General features: G+C 44.5%; 1 pseudogene; it reads right to left on the bottom strand.

The window, feature by feature from the left end:
* LOC137570369 (cytochrome P450 2K6-like) overlaps window positions 1-19,701 on the bottom strand; it is a 65,542-nt pseudogene that overhangs the window by 41,672 nt on the left and 4,169 nt on the right.

Raw genomic sequence — 19,701 nt, 5'->3', positions numbered from 1 at the left:
TATACGGGTTCCCCTGTTTGCTATTGATGCCGGCGACGATCGAACTAGAGGGACACATGCGCCCTCTAGTGGAGTTTCATGTAGCTACCACTCTGGTAGCTTTACATGAAACATAAAAAAAAAAAAATTGGTTTTCTGCAATTTTTGCAGAAAAAAATAAACCGCCAGGAAGGTTAAACCACCAGCAAACAAGAAAACACTCAAAATCAATTCGGTAGTACCTTTCCACCAAGTTTTGGGTATTTTTTCAATTGTAAAATGCTGAAAAGTTATTTTTTAGAGAAGATGAAAATTATCTCCTAGGAGATAACGCACATGAAAACATTAATTTCATATGGACCCATGGCTTTTACACCCCCAGCAAGTGAACAAATAATTAAATTAATTTTGACAGCTTTTTTTCACCTACTTTGTGGTACTTTTTACATTGTAAAGTGCTAAAAAAAAGTGAATTTAAATTGAAGATGAAAAATTATCTACTAGGAGAAAAAATGAATTGCATATGGTCCCATAATTGAAAAAAGTACCAAAAAGCATGTGAAAAAGTACTGTCAAAATAATAGTATTTTTTTTGCTTGCTGCTAGCTTTAAAGAGATGAATTAAGATAATAGATTTATACATACCTCAGGCTTCCTCCGGCTCCATCCGCATGGATCGTTCCCACGATGCCGTCCTCAGCCTTCTCTATCACTGGTAGCGGGTCCCGTAACTTCGACTAGTCGCGGCCACTTTTACGCATGCACAGTGACTCATTTTACGCATGCACACTGCCCTTGTGTTGACTGGCCCAGACTGGCCAAAGTTACGGGACCTGGTACCGGCAATTCAGAAGGATGAGGATGGTGACGTGGGAGCTATCCATGTGGATGGGGCTGGAGGAAGCCCCAGGTATGTAGAGATCTGTTATCTTAATTCATCTCTGAGTCTCAAAGGCATTTTACTGATATGGTTTACAAATGTCATGTAGGAGAAAACTTAGGAGAAAAAGTGAATTGAATAACGGTATTTGCAGGTATCAATCTGTTACCTTATCTGCCACTTACCCTGTGTGACCAGCTTCACTCCTAAACAAGAATCATAAAATACACAACAAGCCTACCTCTTTTTGTTTAACAAGGAAAATATCAATGACATTCCTCTGATGATCAATAACATCCAGCTGATTTCTCTGTCTGGTGAAGGTTTCTGTAATGAAGTCATGCATCTCTCTGGCATGTGCAGAAATGTCTCTGTGACTTCCAGGCAGCCATTGAAGAAGAGATGGAAATGCATTGTACAGCTGAAAGAGAGATATGAGCCTGTTTCATAATATGGTAACCGGGACTTTATCACCTGCGTGTCAAATGTGCATGTAGAAAACTGATTCTACAATAAAACCAGGTATTTGTAGAACAAAGAAATCTTTATTACGGAGGCGTCATGTATATGTGCTGGCTTAATGTGTGAATTGTTTATATAGCATTTTATAGCATTTTACTGGACTGTGATCTATGACTTCCTCATGCCAGAATTAGGGCTGGTTCACATGGGCACTAAATGACAGCCGCGGCAATCATCACTTAACCAAGTAAGCCTTTTGGACGTAGCTATCCAAAAGGCTGCTGCCACGCTGCTGCGCTCTCCCGTGGCTGATCGTTCTCGTCTGTGCGCTCCCGTGCCGCCGCCCGTTTACCCAGAGATCAATAGTTCCCATTAATTGATCAAAGTACCCCTTAGAAAGACCGATGGCTTCTATGAGAAGCTGCAATCTTTCTGAAGAAAAAAGAAAATTCACATCCTCCCTTCACTTCGTTTAAGCGTGATCGCTCACTTACAGGAAAAAAAATGACTGAGGCTATCTTGTGGCCAAATAATAAAACTACATCTACATACATTTTTTAAATAAACGGACATACAACTAGATTTCTAAATTAACTGTTTACCTTCCACACTCTCCAAAAAATACCCAAATGAAAATTTTAATTAAAAAAAATACAATAAAAAAACATAAATAGTTACCTAAGGGTCTGGACTTCTTTAATATGCATGTCAAGAGAGCATATTGTTATTATTTTTTTAATTATAAACTTGTAAAGAGTGATGGACGCAAAACTGAAAAAATGCACCTTAATTTCCAAATAAAATTGTGACGGCATATATTGTGATAGGGTCATCATAGCCTTATGGTTATTCAAGTATAATATTGTATGATATACAGTATATTGAATCAGGAGAATTTTGTTTAGTTGGATTCCTCCAGCTATCTAAAGTTGGAACAAATTACATATGGATTACACAAAATCAATTAAACTTTAAAATCACAATTACGCGTGGCCATAACTGTGAAATTGTACTCAAAGTTATGCGTAATCCTAATTAGAAGATTATAATCATCAGTATTGTTAATGCTGAAAATGATGACTGCTTGAATATCCAGTAGTAACGAGAGGCTATTTTTCTCAATAGTTTTCCTTTAGAACACAGTAATACAAATTAGCTCACTATTCCCATAGGGGTGCCAGCAATTCTGAAAGTCTCATTGACCAATACCGTGAGCCTGTTAAGTTTTGGATCATCATAGTCAAAGCGATGTCCAAGCAATACGGACACAATGATATTGGCCAAAGCAGCATTGATGATCTCCTTGTTTTCAAATGGATTTCCTACAAGCAAAGGCAAACATCTGTAAGAATTCTTAAAGAGAAAACCCTGAATTAAACTTTATCACAATCATTAGCTGATACCGGCTTTCCCATGATAAATCTTTACCTATTCTCGAATAGATCATCAGGGGTTCTGTATGACTGATATTGTGGTGAACCCCTCCCACAGTTTGAAGTCATGATCATGGTCCTGACAGTTTTTTGTCTGTGAACCTCATTGCATTATGGGAAATAACGGCTTTTCCCAACTACCAAGCAAGCAATATCACCCTCTGTGTATAGAACTCTCTGCAACAAATATTCCATACAGGTCAACTGGCAGAACTAAAGATGTCACCACCCGTGATACATTTCACAATATAAATCAGGGAGAGGAAAGATTTTACAATGGGCAAACACTGACTAAATTATCTATAAATTAATATTGTAAAAAAAAAAAGCAATTGTATTAATTATGTTATTTTCACTACATCTCCTCTTTAAATGAAAACCCAGTGGAGATTTGTGGTATTATACATTGAATAAGAATGACCGTTGTAATTAATACCAATGATTTTTTCAGTCTTCCAATGATTGGACACAAAACATTTAATTATTTTAAAACTTAGCCGCTGTTAAGTATTGTAACTAGAACCTGGTAATTACGGTAAACAACATACACACAATGGATTATACTTAACTGAAGGGAAGATTCACGCAGACTATAAAAAACAAACTGCACTTACCTGGGGCCTCTTCCAGCTCCTGGCAGTCGATCTGTGCCCTCGCCGCAGCTCCTCTCCCTCCCGGTGTCCTGCTCCTCTCCCTCCCGGCATCCAGCGGTGAAGAAGCCGTTGTCACGTGGGTCACACATAATTGACACTATCTGGTCTCTACAGCGCAGTAGTTCTGCGCCTGCGCAGTAGAGACCCGATGATGTCCCCACACCACGTGACCCCCTGCCATGGAGCTCACAGAAGCCGACCTGGAAGCCGACCTGGCGTGGTCGGCTTCTTCACCGCTGGATGCCGGGAGGGAGAGGAGCTGGACACCGGGAGGGAGAGGAGCTGCGGCGAGGGCACCGATCGACTTCCAGGAGCTGGAAGAAGCCCCAGATAAGTGCAGTTTGTTTTTTATAGTCTGTGCGAACCTTCCCTTTAACTGATAAATGTGCTAAGTGCGTGTATGGGAGCCCACATGATGCTTTATCATTATCGACGTTCAACTTCCCCTTAAGTGCATTGTACTCCTATTCATCCCTCCTGTCAGAAACCAGTCTGTCATTCACTGTGAATCGTCAACTTCCATCTAGGCTAGTAATGTGTCTCTACAGAACTTGGACCTAAACTGCATCTTGAAGCATGGGGTATCAATTTCAGTGGCCAACAGTCCTTGTAGGAGTCGTATGGGTGTACAAGCCTATAAGCTAGTTTAACTCCTTCCCAACTGCCTAACCCTGATAAGCGTCGGGAAGGTGGCAGCCCCAGGACCGCCTAATGCCGAAAGGCGTCAAGAGAGATAGGCGGAGTTTAGTGGGGATCAGGCGCGCCAATGCATGCACATCCCACATTAGTAATGGAGTGGAGCTCCGTAAACAGCCTGCAAGCTGCGATTGCAGCTGGCAGGTTGAAAAAAAAAAAGAAAAAACAACAAGAACCCATGATCACTTGTACAGCTCTGCGATCTACTGCAGCAATGTATCAGGGACATCTCTGTCACTCACTAAACTGTACCCAGGGGAGGCACAGAAAGTGATCCCTCTCATAGGCTGAGGCCTATGAGAGGGATCACGCTGATTGGATCTGGGGGGGGGGGGAGGAGGGGGGAGGAATATTTTTTTGCAGCAGCAATCAGATGCCACCAACAGAAAGCTTTGTTGGTGGCAAGAAAAGGAAGGGGGGGGGGGGGTAGAGAGATCCATTTGTGTGCTAAGTTGAATGGCCCTGCAGCTAGCTGTTAGAACTGCAGTGGCCTGAGTTGCAAAAAAAATGGCCAGGTCACTGGAAGGGTGTGAGCCTTAAGTGATTATGCTAGCCATACAGAGCTCGATTATAATACAATGTGCTTATGCGATCTATCACTCTTCAATCCATGACAGACAGTTCATCCATGAGACAGATCTCTCTCTGATCAAATCTGATCAGAGAGGGTTCTATTACTTTAAATGTAAAGGTTTCATCTTGCGCTCACTATACGATTTATCCTTATTGAATGTCTGGAATGCTACAGCTAATAAAGGGAATGACAACCCTTGTGAACTAACAAATATATGCAAAGCTGGCATGCCCAAAAGTATTCTTTATTGTTTCTTGTATTAAATAGGCCAACATTTCGGAGCCCTGTAGGGCCTCTTTATCAAAGCATAAACTGGAAGCACATCACGTTAGTGAGTGCTGTTGAGGAGTTCTATCGCCCAGATTCTTGAGACATTTAATTTTTGATCTTGGTTTTTGAGCAGCAGACAGATGGTTGTCTAGAGCAATTTATGCCTTAACCTCCTTGGCAGTATGGACGAGCTCAGCTCATCCATAACCGCCGGAGGGCACCTGCTGGGTCGATTTTCTTAATTTTTTTTAAACACACATAGCTAGCACTTTGCTAGCTGCATGTTGGTGACGATCACCGATGCGCCGCTACCTGCCACGTTACAGCCCCCCCCGAGACCCCATGCGCAGCCTGGCCAATCAGTGCCAGGCAGCACTGAGGGGTGGATCGGGACTCCCTGTGATGTCATGACGTCGATGCCATGGCGACGGGGGAAGCCCTAAAGGAAATCCCATTCAGAATGGGATTTCCTTATGGCTTACACGCCGGCAGCGATTCGAGGGGTGGGAGGGACGCCGCAGGGAGGGGGCATCATGTAGCTAGCGCTAGGCTAGCTACATGATTTTAAAAAAAGAATTCAAAAAATACTGCGCAGCAGCCACCCTGGCGCATTTAATAGAACACCAGGGTGGTTAATAAAGCAGCCCTACCTGGCTCCAAAACGTTGGCCTTTTTAATACAAGAGTTCTATTACCTGCCCACACACCACATACTTTCACTGTGTCCGCCATTACTATAAGCATGTGTACCATGCGGCATGTGTGGTATCACATGTGCACCTTATGTCACATGGTACATGTGCTTGCAATAACAGGGGGTTCATCACGTACATCGATCATCGCAATATCGTCACTATTACTGATGCACACCCGATTGCGCATATTTTGCTCAAGATTTTCCAGAATTTAATAAGCTAAGTTCTTAAGGCAACAATTTATTTATTGTCTTTTAAATTCCGTCACTTTTGGCTTTTGACTAAATTGTTGGGCATTTTCATTATGCAAATAGCTATTTGCATATTTGCAGGCATTAATCTCAAAGTGGAATGAAACCCAGCATTTTTTCTTTGGTCTAAAAAATTATTTATAGCATATTATATACAACCAGCATTTTTTTTTTTTACTAAAACAGCATTCAAAGGGTTACACACAGGGCTGGAAAGTTCAGTGCAGAGAAATGTGTGTGCATCAGAAGTTGTAGATAATGTTATCTTGTGTTTTACTTAAATGTATCCAGTGAGGAATGTGACACATTCTCTGACTGTGGAGAAGCTGCTGGACACAGAGAGACACTGAAAGCATTTCTGCCTTCAATACAAGATGAATAAAACCAGTTATGAATAAAATGCTAAAGTCAGCTCACAAAGCAAAAAACTGTACTTTTGGAAACCTATAACTTCTAAATGAATATTAATAATTATGCACAAATGCAAATATGATAACCGTATGGCATATAAAAAGAAGGAACATGTTTTATTGAATATTATGTCAGGGTTTTAAACCACTTTAAGGTAATCTAAAAGTTCAAATATACTGTATATAAGTTGCTTGGAGTCACATCAGAGATGATCCTACTTCTAATGCATGTTGTTGTATCTCCATGGTCTGCATGCAGTTGAATTTATTTGTGGCTTTCATCAACTGTGCAACTCCCTAGGTGTCTACCCTTTACTTGGCTGGACCACAGCCACATTACAGATGAGAAGGCTGAGAATAATGAGCATGGCAGTGAAATGTTACAAAGATAAACATCCAATATAATTCCATGATTATACAGTGACAGTTTAGAGCATGTCAAATTACAGTACTAACCTTTGTAGAATTGAAATGCTTTTACCAGATTGTTGCCTTCTTCAATAACCATATCTTCCAATGTTCTCTTTCCCACTCCTAAGTCTTTCAGGGCAGAAATAGTGAAACGCCTCATAGCTTTCCAGTTATTGCCATTGGAAAAAGCGACACCAACAGAAAAAATACATATGCTGTTTTATTTATTACCTTCCAACAAATTATTCATTCATGAAAACCAAAGAGTTGCAAATGATACTGATTTTCCAAGTCTACACAGACAGGTTAGAAAATGCCACTAAAGGCCTGTTTTATGGAGGAGGAGTTTAAGATAACTGGCAATATTATGTAGACCATGCTTAAAGGAATACTGTAGGGGGGTCGGGGGAAAATGAGCTGAACTTACCCGGGGCTTCTAATGGTCCCCCGCAGACATCCTGTGCCCGCGCAGCCACTCCCCAATGCTCCAGCCCCGCCTCCCGTTCACTTCTGGAATTTCAGACTTTAAAGTCTGAAAACCACTGCACCTGCGTTGCCGTGTCCTCGCTCCCGCTGACGTCACCAGGAGTGTATAGCACAAACCCAGTATGGTCTGCGCCTGCGCAGTACGTTCCTGGTGACATCAGGGGAAGCGAGGACACGGCAACGCAGGCGCAGTGGTTTTCAGACTTTAAAGTCTGAAATTCCAGAAGTGAACCGGAGGTGGGGCCGGAACATCAGTGAGTGGCTGCGGGGGACCATTAGAAGCCCTGGGTAAGTTCTACTCATTTTCCCCCAACCCCCCTACAGTATCCCTTTAAAGATTAACTCCAGTGAAAATAATGTAATAAAAACGTGCTTCCTTTTTACAATAATTATGTATAAATGATTTAGTCAGTGTTTCCCCATTGTAAAATCTTTTAAATCCCTGACTTACATTATGACATTTATCACATGGTGACATTTTTCCTGCTGTAGTTGCTGCTTGCTTTTTTTTGGCAGTTGGAAACAGCTGTAAACAGCTATTTCCCACAATGGTTCACAGACAGGTAACTGCCAGGAGTACCATGGTCCTCAGAGTTTCTTCTGAGAGAAGTTTCACCACATTAACAGCCATACAGAGCACCCTGATCAGTGCTGCTTGGATACCCCTTTTCAAAATCCGAAATTAATTTGGATCCTGATACCCAGATATCTGGATCCGAATCCGATATCTGAATCCAAACTTTTGGGTATCCAAGTAGAATCGGATATCCGAATCGAATATCCAGTTGGATTCAGATATGCGGATAGAAAACCGGAAGTGGCCTTTAAAATGCTTCCAAAACTTTTTTGAAGGTAAAAAGGGTCTCTCTCTCTCTCCCTTTCTCTCTCTCCCTGCCTCCGAAAGGGATTTTACCATTGAAGGATTCTACACGGATATCCTAACTTACTATCCGCCCAGATTTCAGAATTTAAAAAAGAAAAACGAGTTTGCTCGGATAGTGCTATTCGGATTTACAAAGATATCCAAATTCCAATTCAAAGTTCGGATAGTGGAAAGTTCGGATTATCTGGGTAGCTCGGATACCCGAACATTGGATGAGCACCACTGCCCCTGATGATCCGTTTGTGAAAAGAATTGATTTCTCATGTAAAAGGGGATATCAGCTACTGGTTGGGATAAAGTTACATTCTTGGTCACAGTTTCTCTTTAAATACTTGACTGAAGGTGTGTACACTTTTTCCAGGATTGGGAGGTGCCCATTTTTGGTCAGAGAATTAAATTGGTTTGAAAAAGCGGTAAAAGTGGCCATCTATGTCAAACTGCAATGCTCATCCTTATACAGAAGAGGGTGACTTCAAGACCATTTGTCACCAACCTCTGAAGCTACTGTTGTTTATCTACTAGGGATGGTCAGAATTGCCAAATTCCGAATCAAACAGAATTCTGAATTTCACCTAGTAATTCAGCAAAATTCTGCCATTTAACATTGCTGGTAAGAAAAAAATATAAAAAAGACCTTATTGTTTTTTAAAAAATGAATTTAAAATTGGCATACCTAAAAAAACATTCCAAGTCCATTAGTCCACCGCTACCATCTTCTGAATTGTAGTTTTTGTAAAGTCTAAAACGCTTGCACACAGACAGTCACAGACCTGTAGATCATCAGCGATGCTGACCTTGTCTCACAGTGTTGAGAGAGCGGTGCCTATTGACGGCGCTGTATATTGGAGGTCATCACTGGGTACTCTTTTCTCTCTCATCACCGGCGCCACAGATGATCTGCAGCTCTGTGTATGCAGTGCACCAAGCGAGGGAACCTTCATGCAGGAGCGGTGAGCAGGGCTATATGATAGACTGACATCAAGTGGGAAGACAGCCAATGCTCAGGTGGTACAAGATCATAAGTGAAGCACCACACACGGGTCTTTATGATGAAACATTTTATGCAATGTTGCCCCAGGCATCCTGCCGCCAAAAGCCACAGCCTATGTGGCCTGCCCACAAATCCAGCCATGACCAAAAGTATTTTGTATTTCTCACAGTGGTGAGTCTCCAGATATCCATCAACTAGGAAGGTAAGTTGTGGGCCCCATTGCTTAGTAATAGGGATGGAATTCATCACAGCATAGATTTGCCATTGGTGGACTTCCAATTTATAATGACCAGTATGACCTCTAATCTGAAGTCAGCTGCCAAAAGGAATGGAGTTGAGGAATAATCCCTGTTCTCGTTGGAAGACATAGATTTGTGAATTGCACAAGCCAGGTGACTTCTCTGGGGATCCTTATTTTGGCTATTAAAGAGACTCTGTAACTAAATTTCCATCCTTATTTCTTCTATCCTATAAGTTCCTATGCCTGTTCTAATGTGGTCTGGCTTACTGCAGCCTTCCCTACTTGCACAGTGACTGTCTTATCTCTGTTATTTGATCTAATCTCCTCTCCTCTGTTGGCTCTGTCGGGCTGAGGCAGTCACTCAGACTGGAATGTGCAGGGCTGCTTGTGATTGGCTAGAAGCTATACCCAACCTCTCCAGGCCCCCTGCAGGCTCTGTATGACTCACACACTCTGCTTATGTAAGCCTATCACAAGCTCTTTAGTTTGTTTGTAAACACTGCCTAAAACTGGCAATTACAAGCCAGGTTTACAGCAGAGAGTGGCAGAAACAGCACATAGGGGCCCAGGAGATCATAATGAATAGAATAATATGCTTTTTGTTGTAAGAAGTTTAGAGTACAGATTCTCTTTAACACATTTACCAACTTCATTTTATACAACTTAAGTTTCCCTTTATATTTGTTCTCCTGTCTTTTCCTTCCTCTCCTCTGTGGTGGTCATGCTGGATGATGTCAGAATGCTAGCAGGCCACTGGTCATAGCACAGTACACACTGCATAATGTGTCTGGGTTGGTAAAAACAATAGGGGTATTTATTTATTGATTTTGTTTATCAAGTGTACCAACCATACCTGTATTAAATTACTCTCTGTATTCTTAGCTATAGTATAGTGTTTTATATGCCTGTTATGGTAGGTCTGTCATGTCTAGTTGCTCTGCATTGTTGGTACAATTTTTGCGCTGTTCTAATTCTGCATTGCTTTGAAAAAAAAAATGAATCAAGTGTTACTGTTAAATGAAATGGCAGCAGAGTCAAGTAATTGCAGTTCCCATCACAAAACCCTGTCTCAGTCAAGTTGCAAATTTGTCAGCAGAGCTGAAATGGTGTGTGCAAGTGAGGAAGGCTATAAACTTCTTCCATTACACCAGTTCTGTCGTGAGTAGTAATGGATGAGCACGTTCCATGCAATAACCTACCGTAACCTTTGGTTAGATCCATAAAAGTTGGAATAGTCGGTCGGTCTGTAAATATCTGAGCATGATTGACAAGAGCCTCTTTCACGGTCTTGTAGCCACACAAGACAACCATCTCCTGTGCCCCAATCTGTAGGCTGTATATTGGACCATATGTCTCAGCAAGCTGCAAAATAAATATTTAGAATTATAAACCATGGAAAGCCACCCGAACATAAATGCTGAAAGTGAAAGTCATTAACTTTTTAAGCTATACAACAGCAAGAGGGTAAATATCAAAATCTGCTCACCAGCCTGTGGACCTCTACAAATGTCTTAAAGAGAATCTGTACTGTCCGATTTGTACAATAAAAAACATACCAATTGAGTCACTGTGATCTACTGGATCACTCTTTGCCATTTCTGCCGCTCCGCACCATGATCCCGGCTTTTAACCACTTCAGGATTCTGCGTACGCTTAACTACGCCCCTGAATCCTGAAGTGGTTTCCATCCATGTCAGTTCACGGAGGGTGTCTCCGTGAACACCCTGCGAGCCGCCGATCGCAGCTCGCAGGGTAAAGCCTATCCTATCCGGCACAGGATGGCTTTCCGTCCTGCGCCGCACACAGGGGACGGGAGAGGGAGGGAAGGAGGCAGAGGGAGGACTAGTGCTGCGGAGGGGGGCCTTGAGGAGCCCCCCCCCCCGCTAGGCACAGCAGCGCGGCGGCGATCAGACCCCCCCAGCAGGACATCCCCCTAGTGGGGAAAAAAGGGGGGAGGTCTGATCGCCCTGCCTGATTTCTGATCTGTGCTGCGGGCTGAAGAGCCCCCGCAGCACAGATCAGCCAAACCACCCGGTATCCGGAAGTGGTTAATCGACAGTTTTAGGCAGTGTTTACAAACAAAAAACACGGCCGCTAACCAGGAAGTGATGTACTGTAAGTGTATATATGGTATATATGATCATGTTACAGTATGGTACAAGTTTTTATTACATAGTGAATTTTCTGCCCTCCAGTAAGGGATTCTCACAGTTTCTCAGCATGGGCAGCTCCCCCTCCCCCCCCCCCAGACAAGCTGACATTGAGAGCAGAAACCTGTCTGTGAGGGATAAACCAAGCACACACACAGAGCCTACAGGGGGCGTGCATAACTTCTCCCCACAACAGCAGAGGCAGTGCATTGCTCTCTGGGTCGACAAAGCTTGACAAAGAAAAGAAGATTAGATATATTACAGAGACCGTGCAACTAGAAAAGGCTGCAGTAATCCAGACCACATTAGAACATGTATAGGAACTTATAGGATAGAAGAAATAAGGCTGAAAATGTTGTTACAGAGTCTCATTAAAGCCCTTGGACAGGATTTGTTAAGTTCAACTGAAGTTTTCCACCTTTTTAACATTCTGGTAATAAAAAACAGAACTTGGATCTCGGTATATATGAAAGTGTAACACAGCAAAATGTCCTTTTATTACTTTTATAAACCAATTTTGCATTGGATTTTTTTCATATCAATTTTCTCAAAAACAACGACTCCTCTGCCTTTCTGGGTTGCGCAAATGTTATTTCACAATCTACGTTTATGACTATCATATTTGTAATTTCATTTTTCATTTTCGATTTAGAACAACTTTTTAGCACTCTGCTTTGAAAAAAGTACCAAAACGTTGGTTAAAAAGTACTATCAAAACTATTTTGAATATTTTTTTGGGGCTTTACTGGTGCATTTTATTGGCAAGCTTGAACGTATCACCTAGGAGAAAACTTAGGAGAAAAAATTAATTGTTAGGCTTTGTTCACATGTAAAATTGAAATCGCTGATGCCAGCAATTTAATTTTTTTTGCACGTTTCCCCCAACCCCGTCCTCCTCCTGGTGCTCCACTGCACACTACGATTTTGGACAAAATACTTTGTAAGTGCTTTTTCAGAGTGATTGTGTTTTTTCACTTTCTGACGTCAGTCAGGAAGTGAACTCTATATACGTTACTTTGCTCCAAATCTGTATTACGGTACTTTCCCACAACAGTAAAAATGTGTGAAAGATTGCCATTATTGGGGCATACAATGAGGAGCTGAAAGCAACCCACTGTGCCGGAAATGATTCAGTAACATTGACAAAGGTTTGTGAGCTGTGTCACGGGTGAAAGATGATTTTACAGCAGAGTTGTGTACAGTGTCCCAGCACTAGTGGCAATGTGTACCCCAATAAAGGATTTTAGAATAAAATGCTTTTAGCAATAGTTGTCCTTTAACTAAGACCCTTCATGTCTTCAATGACCCTTCAAGCGATGGATAATGGGTTTGGTTTAAAATGTATAAAATGTGTATGCAGAAATTGAACCTTGCCATATAGTATAGTGTGCAAGGTTCAAGTACCAAGTACCAAGTGCAGAAGTACCAAGTTTTAAAAACATTTTTTTGTTTGAACTCTTTTAAATCGATTTTCTCAAAAACTACAAGGGCTAATATATATATATATTTTGTCTTGTTACCGAATTCCGGACATTTGTGTCAGCGAGTCATTCCTAAGTTGGGCATCCCATTCATAAGTCAGAACTACCTGTACTTAACCTCTTGAGCTGTATGCCCGACACAGTGTCGGGCATACCGCTCGCTAGCATCAGGAGTCCCCCAGTATAAATCTAATAGATTTATTTCTTCCACAAGGTTTAGCTAGCACTAGGCCAGCTAGTACATGTTGCCAGCACCTCTTGATTTCCTCCGATCTTCCTGATCCTGCCATTTATACATTACCCAGCCTGGTTCCAATGATCGGCGCAGCCTCTCCGCACAGCTCCGTTCTTCTCTATCAGGTCTGCGCATGACGTCATGTACGATCCTCCACATAGAGAAAACCGGAGATGTGCAGGGAGGCTGCGCCGATCGCTGGCACCAGGCTGGGTAATGTAAAAAAGGCTGGATCGGGGGAATAGTAGGAAATCAAGGGGTGCTGGCAACATATACTAGCTAGCCTAGTGCTAGCTAAACCTTGTGGAAGCAATAAATCTAGGGATGATCGGAAAGAGCAAATTCCGTTCCGCCGGAATTGCGGAATTCCGCCAGTGTTAAATTCCGTCGCCATTACATTTCGGCAGAATTTTGTGGATTTCCGCAGAATTCCGCATTCCGGCGGAAAAATTAAAGTAATCGCAAATGAAACCTCGTTTTTGCTAAATGGTAGCCCATGGGACCTAGTGGCTGTTTCACCGGTCATTTTTTTTAAATTTATTTATTTATTTTTATTTTTTTTTTGCAGCAGGAGGTGTCGCTTACGCCATGGGACCTAGTAGTGGTCCCATGGCAATCATTTTGGCACCGCAGGAGAACAGAGGCGCCAAAAGGATAAAAGGAAGCAAAATGAGCTTAAAAACCAAATTCTTGGTAAATAGAGGAGGTAGTGGTGGACTTACCTGCTTCAAGTAGACACACAACAACTGTAGTAAAGACAGTCAATATATTTTATTTATGCACTTCAAATATGCAACGCGTTTCGCAGGTTTGATCCCGCTTCATCAGGCAATAACAACGGAGCAATAGCCTATGTGGTCAGTAGAAGAGCCAGGCACCTCTGAGAGGTGCCTGGCTCTTTTTGAAAACTTTTTTTTGCATCTTGTTCAGAAGATTCTGTTTAATAAACCCTGATTTGGTGTTTCTAGGACTTACGGGGGCTTTGCTATCAACTACTAAAGTCGGCGGATTTTTACTGTAATGTAAAATGCAGAAAATAGGCAGATGCAGATTTTCTGCTTTTACATTACAGTAAAAATCCGCCGAGTTTAGCGGTTAATAGAAAAGCCCCCATACGTCCTAGAAACACCAAAGGGTTTCAGGGTTTATTAAACAGAATCTTCTGAACAAGATGCAAAAAAAAGTTTTCAAAAAGACCTTATAGTTTTTGAGAAAATTGATGTTAAAGTCGGGTGGAAAGCCGCCTACCGCACTTGCATTACCGATTTCCGCATTCCGATGCGAAAATGCAATTTCCGATCGGAATTTCAGAAATTGCATTTCTGTGGAATTCGAATGAGCACTCCTAAAGGGGGCTGACACCTACTTTCTGTTCCAGGAGGCTCTTTTCAACCATACAACTGAATGACCAGTACTTTACCTTGTGCAATGTCAGGTGAGGTCTCTTCACATCTAGCATGTGCATATTTCCAATGATTGGCCAACGTGGTGGTCCAGGAGGATAGTTTGGATGGACTTTTCTCTTCCTTCCATATAAAACAATGACCAGGAAAACACAGGTGATGATAGAGAGGATAAAGATGACTGGATCAGTCATGATGTCCGTAGTAAAAGCTGGAGAAGGAAAAAGAAGATAAAAAAATTGCTACACAAATAAATATGTAACAACGAGTTACTGGAAACAAAGTTGAATAACTGATGGAGATATTATGTAGTATGGCTACAGAGGCAGAAGAAGGATAAAAAGATCTAAAATTTTAAAGAGAACCCAAGGTGGATTTTACAAATCCTATTAGCACACAGAGGCTATTTCTGCATATAATGCCCAGCCTCTGTTGCTATATTATCTCCCCCCAGGCCCCCCCTGAGCTCTGCTGTGCCCCCCAAAGTAAACCCCCATGCTAGCGACATGCAGTGTTTCACCAGCAGGCTGCTTACATGTATACTGTCACTCTGCGCCGCTCCCCCACCTCCTCTATATCGCTGATCCCTATCCGCGTCCCTTCTCCCCAATCAGCAGGGAGGGAACGGTGGGGCAGGGAGCAGCGACACAGAGGAGGTGGGGGAGCGGCGAAGAGTGACAGTGTACATGTAAAGAGCCTGCTGGCGACACACTGCATGTCGCTAGCATGGCGGTTTACTTTGGGGGGCACAGCAGAGCTCAGGGGGGGCCTGGGGGGAGATAATATAGCAACAGAGGCTGGGCATTATATGCAGAACCAGCCTCTGTGTGCCAATAGGATTTGTAAAACCCACCTCAGGTTCTCTTTAAAAGTGAGGAGGTAATGGTGGACTTACCTCCTCGGATACCCCCTTTTACTATTCAAGTTGCCGCAAATTCGGAACTGTGAAAATTCGGATTCGGCCATGTTCGCGATCACGCGGAATCCGGAATCACGATTCGTAATCACGAATTTGGCCTTTAAATTGCTTCCAAAACTTCTTTTAGAATAAATGATGCATAAAGCATCATGTTTTTTTTTAAGTAAAAATGAAATTAATTATGTAAAAACTTGATAAAAAACATTTGTTTTGTGTATTTGTTTGCAGGTTGTTTGTTTATTCTTCTTCACCATCTTCTTCTTCTCCTTCTTTTTCCTCTTCTTGGTTTGCTAAAGAGATTTCCAGCCAGCCATCTCATGTCCCCCTGTCGCCGACAACAGGGACCAGGAACGTGCCTTCATTCCAGGCCTGGTTGATTTTTCAGGAATGTCAGCCTGTCCACAGACTCTGGGGACAGATGAGAGCGCTTCTTGGTGACCACGCCACCGGCCGTACTGAAGCACCTCTCGAAAAGCACACTGGAAAGGGGGCAAGACAGTCACAGGACTTCCATGGCGTACTGCGCCAGCTCACTCCAGATCTCCAAGCGCTTGACCCAGTACTCCAAGGGGTCCACAGGGTCATTTCCGGTGTTGAGCCCACTGAAGGACCCCATGTAGTCTGCCACCATCCAGGTCAGGTGCTGGTTATGACTTTGAGAAAAGATTGCTGCTGCAGCCGACACCTCCTCTCCCTGCAGCTCTACCGTCTTGTAGAGTGCCTTACTCAGAGACAGCAGGTCTCCTGGGCGCTGCCTGCTTCTGCTGCTGGCCGCAGGCACTGGCTGCTGTGCTGGCTGGACAGGGACAGGGGGGGTGGAAGGCTGGGGGAAGGCTTCCACCAATCGACAAACACAAGGACCCGCTACAACCCCCTTGTTCGCTGCACAGGGTCTCCAGTAGGCAGGAACTGACCCAGCTTTCCCTTCAGCCATGGGTCCAGGATCATGCTGATGCAGATGTCCTCCTGAGCACGCATCTGCTGCACCCTGGGGTCCCTGTGCAGGCTACGCAGCATGTGCACTGCCATGGGGAACAGTTCTGACGCAACAGGGATGTCATCATCAGGGTCATCGTCGGCGGCACCCCCAGAGCCGACATCGCTGCTGTCCTCCTCCTCTGGCCCCTGAGCCTCGCCCTGCTCTTTCAACCTTCGCACCACTGCAGCTGTGCTCAGCTGTTCCCCCTCAACAGCAAGGTCAGGGACCTCCAACTCCTCTCCTCCTCCAACAACTCAAACTCCTTCTCAGAGGTGGACTGCGCAGCCGCCTGCTGATCCAGCTGGGTCAGGACCTCCTCTCTCGCTTCCATCAGATCACACAGGGCCCTGTCCAGCAGATAAACTATGGGCAACCACTCACAGAGGGATGCTTGTTCCTGGCTCACCAGGTTTGTTCCCTGCAGGAAGGGAGCCAGCACCAAGCACACCTGCTGCATCTGCCCCCACTGTGCGTTGGTAGGGACCTGTAAGTTGGTGGTGCCGGAAATAGTCGCCTTGACAATGTAATGGCTGACAGCCCTCCTCTGCTCAAGCAGCCACTCCAACATTGCCAGGGTGGAATTCCAGCGAGTTGGCACATCCATGACAAGCCGGTGTTGTGGCAGGCTCTGGCGCTGCTGCAGGTCGGCCAGGTTTGCTGAGGCGCCGGCTGAGTGGCGGAAATGGCGCACAATTTTCCTTGCAACTTCCAGCAGATCATCCATCCCTTGGTAGGTGCGCAGGAACTTCTTCACCACCAGGTTCAGGATGTGGGCCAAACAGGGGATGTGGGTCAAGTGTCCCCTGGCGATGGCAGCCAGCAGGTTGGCCGCATTGTCGGACACCACCAATCCAACTCTGAGGCCTCTGGGGGTCAACCACCTCTTCTCCAGCTCCCTGAGGTTTAGAAGCACGTTGGCTGCTGTCAGTTTGGTCTTCCCCAGGCAGACCATCTCCAGCAGCGCTTTTCAGTGGCGGGCCTTCACGCTCCTGCTGCTGAGGCGGGGACACTTGGTGGCGGTGGGTGTGCTGGTGGAGGAGGGACCTGGATCAGAGAAGCCTGCTGCAGCTCCCCTGAACCCGCGGGGTGCCACCACCCACTGGGATGCTGCTGCTGCTGTGCCTGACGATGGACCTGCTGCTTCCTCACGCCTTTCCACCAGGCTGACCCAGTGAGCCATGATGGACAGGTAGCGGTTTGTCCTGAAATGGCTGCTCCAGGAGTCCATGGTGATGTGGACCCGCTCACTCACGCGTGATTGAACGAACGGGCCACGTTCACCAACACAAATTGGTGCAGTGCTGGGAGTGGTAGTGGTGGCTGGGGATTCACCACTCCGGGATCCCATACTGCATGAGCGCTCTCATGTCACTCCCCTCCTGAACAAAGGAGTACGGCAAGAGCTGGGTGCACTTGGCCTGGGCAAGCAACCCGTTCAGCATCCGGACACACCTGTTGTGGGAGCCAGAGCCTTGATCAAACCGGGAAAGGACTCGCTGAGCAGGGTCTGGCGGCCTGCATGGCAGGATGAGGAGGCAACTGTGGAGGGAGCAGAGGAGGCCACTGAGCACTGGCTGCACGAACCAGCCTCAATCATGCCGGGACTGACAAAGTGCACAGGGAGGGAGGAGGAGGGCAGTGCCAGTGAGTGTCCCCACTCCTGCTGCTGATGGTGATGCAGGCTCAGTGCCACTGTCCTGCAGCCTCTTAAACTCCTTGTATTTCTGCGGGTGCTTGGTCTGCAAGTGGGTCTGCATACATGAGGTATAGAGATGGCCTGAACGGTTCGCCCGCGAACGGTTCCAGGCGAACTTTAGGTGGTTCGCGTTTGCCGGCGAAGGTGAACTTTTGCGGAAGTTCGATTCGCCCCCATAATGGTCCATTGAGCAGAACTTTGACCCTCTGCATTACAGTCAGCAGGCACATTGTCACCCATCAGACTGCACTCACTCCTGGAGCCCCACCCCCCCTTATAAAAGGCAAGATTCTCCTGTCATTTTACTCAGTCATCTGCCTACAGTAATTAGTTAAGAGACAGCTGCTGACAGACTCCGCTACGGAGAAGTTAGTTAGGATCTTGTAGGTTTGTTCCTAGCTTATTGTTGTTCTTTATATTTCTCTCTCTCCCTCCTCCCAGAGGGAGGAGAGTCTTGTCTTCCAGGGAATTGTAGTATTTCAAAAGCCAGCTTACATACCTTGGCTGGGAATTGAACCCAGGTCTGAGTGCGTGGTAGGTAGCTCACTTCACCACTATACCACCACCAACACTACATGCTGAAGCCAGCCTAGCATGTACCATTATGATATATCCAAGAGAAAATTGCTTAAGGAATTGTAGTATGGCAAAGGCTAACTCATATTGGCCAGGAATAGAACCCAGGCCTACCGCTCTATAGGCTGCTATCCTAACCATTATACCACCAACACCACACACTACAATGCCACTAGCTGAAGCCAGCCTAGCATGTACCATTATGATATATCCAAGAGAAAATTGCTTAAGGATTTGTAGTATGTCAAAAGCTAACTCACATTGGTCAGGAATAGAACCCAGGCCTACTGCTTTGTAGGCTGCTATCCTAACCATTATACCACCAACACTACATGCTGAAACTTCTTGGAGCAGACTTACTTCCTCCCTCCAAAAGACACACATACATCCCCATAAAATCATTCAACTGCAGCTGCGTGCACAGTCTTTGTGGTACACAGTCTTTGTGGCACAATTGGTTAGCGTGTTTGGCTGTTAACTGAAAGGCTGGTGGTTCAAGCTCACCCAAGCATGGCCTTTCCTTTTGTTGTTCGAAGAGAACCCCATCTAGCCATGTAGATTCATATCTCTCTCTCTCTCTCTCTCTCTCTCTCTCTCTAGTAGGGATGGTCACCGCTTTCCGAGGAATTGTATTTTCCGCAGTTTTGGGCGGAAATTGGTCATTCCATTCCGTTTGGTCGGAACGGAATTGCTTTTTCAATCCGGCGGAATTCCGAAATTGCCTGTGAAATTCTGCCGTTATCCGTTGATGGTTTTAAAGGGGAACTGACGAGAGAGGTATATGGAGGCTGTCATGTTTATTTCCTTTTAATCAATACCAGTTGCCTGGCAGCCCTGCTGGTCTATTTCCCTGCAGTAGTATCTGATGAAAACCAGAAACAAGCATGCAGCTAGTCTTGTCAGATCAGATTTATAAGTCTGAACCACTGAAACACCTGATCTGCTGCA

This window comes from Hyperolius riggenbachi, chromosome 4 (genome assembly GCF_040937935.1).
Source record: "Hyperolius riggenbachi isolate aHypRig1 chromosome 4, aHypRig1.pri, whole genome shotgun sequence".
Taxonomy (NCBI): Eukaryota; Metazoa; Chordata; class Amphibia; order Anura; family Hyperoliidae; genus Hyperolius; species Hyperolius riggenbachi.
The sequence above is the reverse complement of the archived record's forward strand: the minus strand, read 5'-3'. Positions and strand labels throughout refer to the sequence as shown.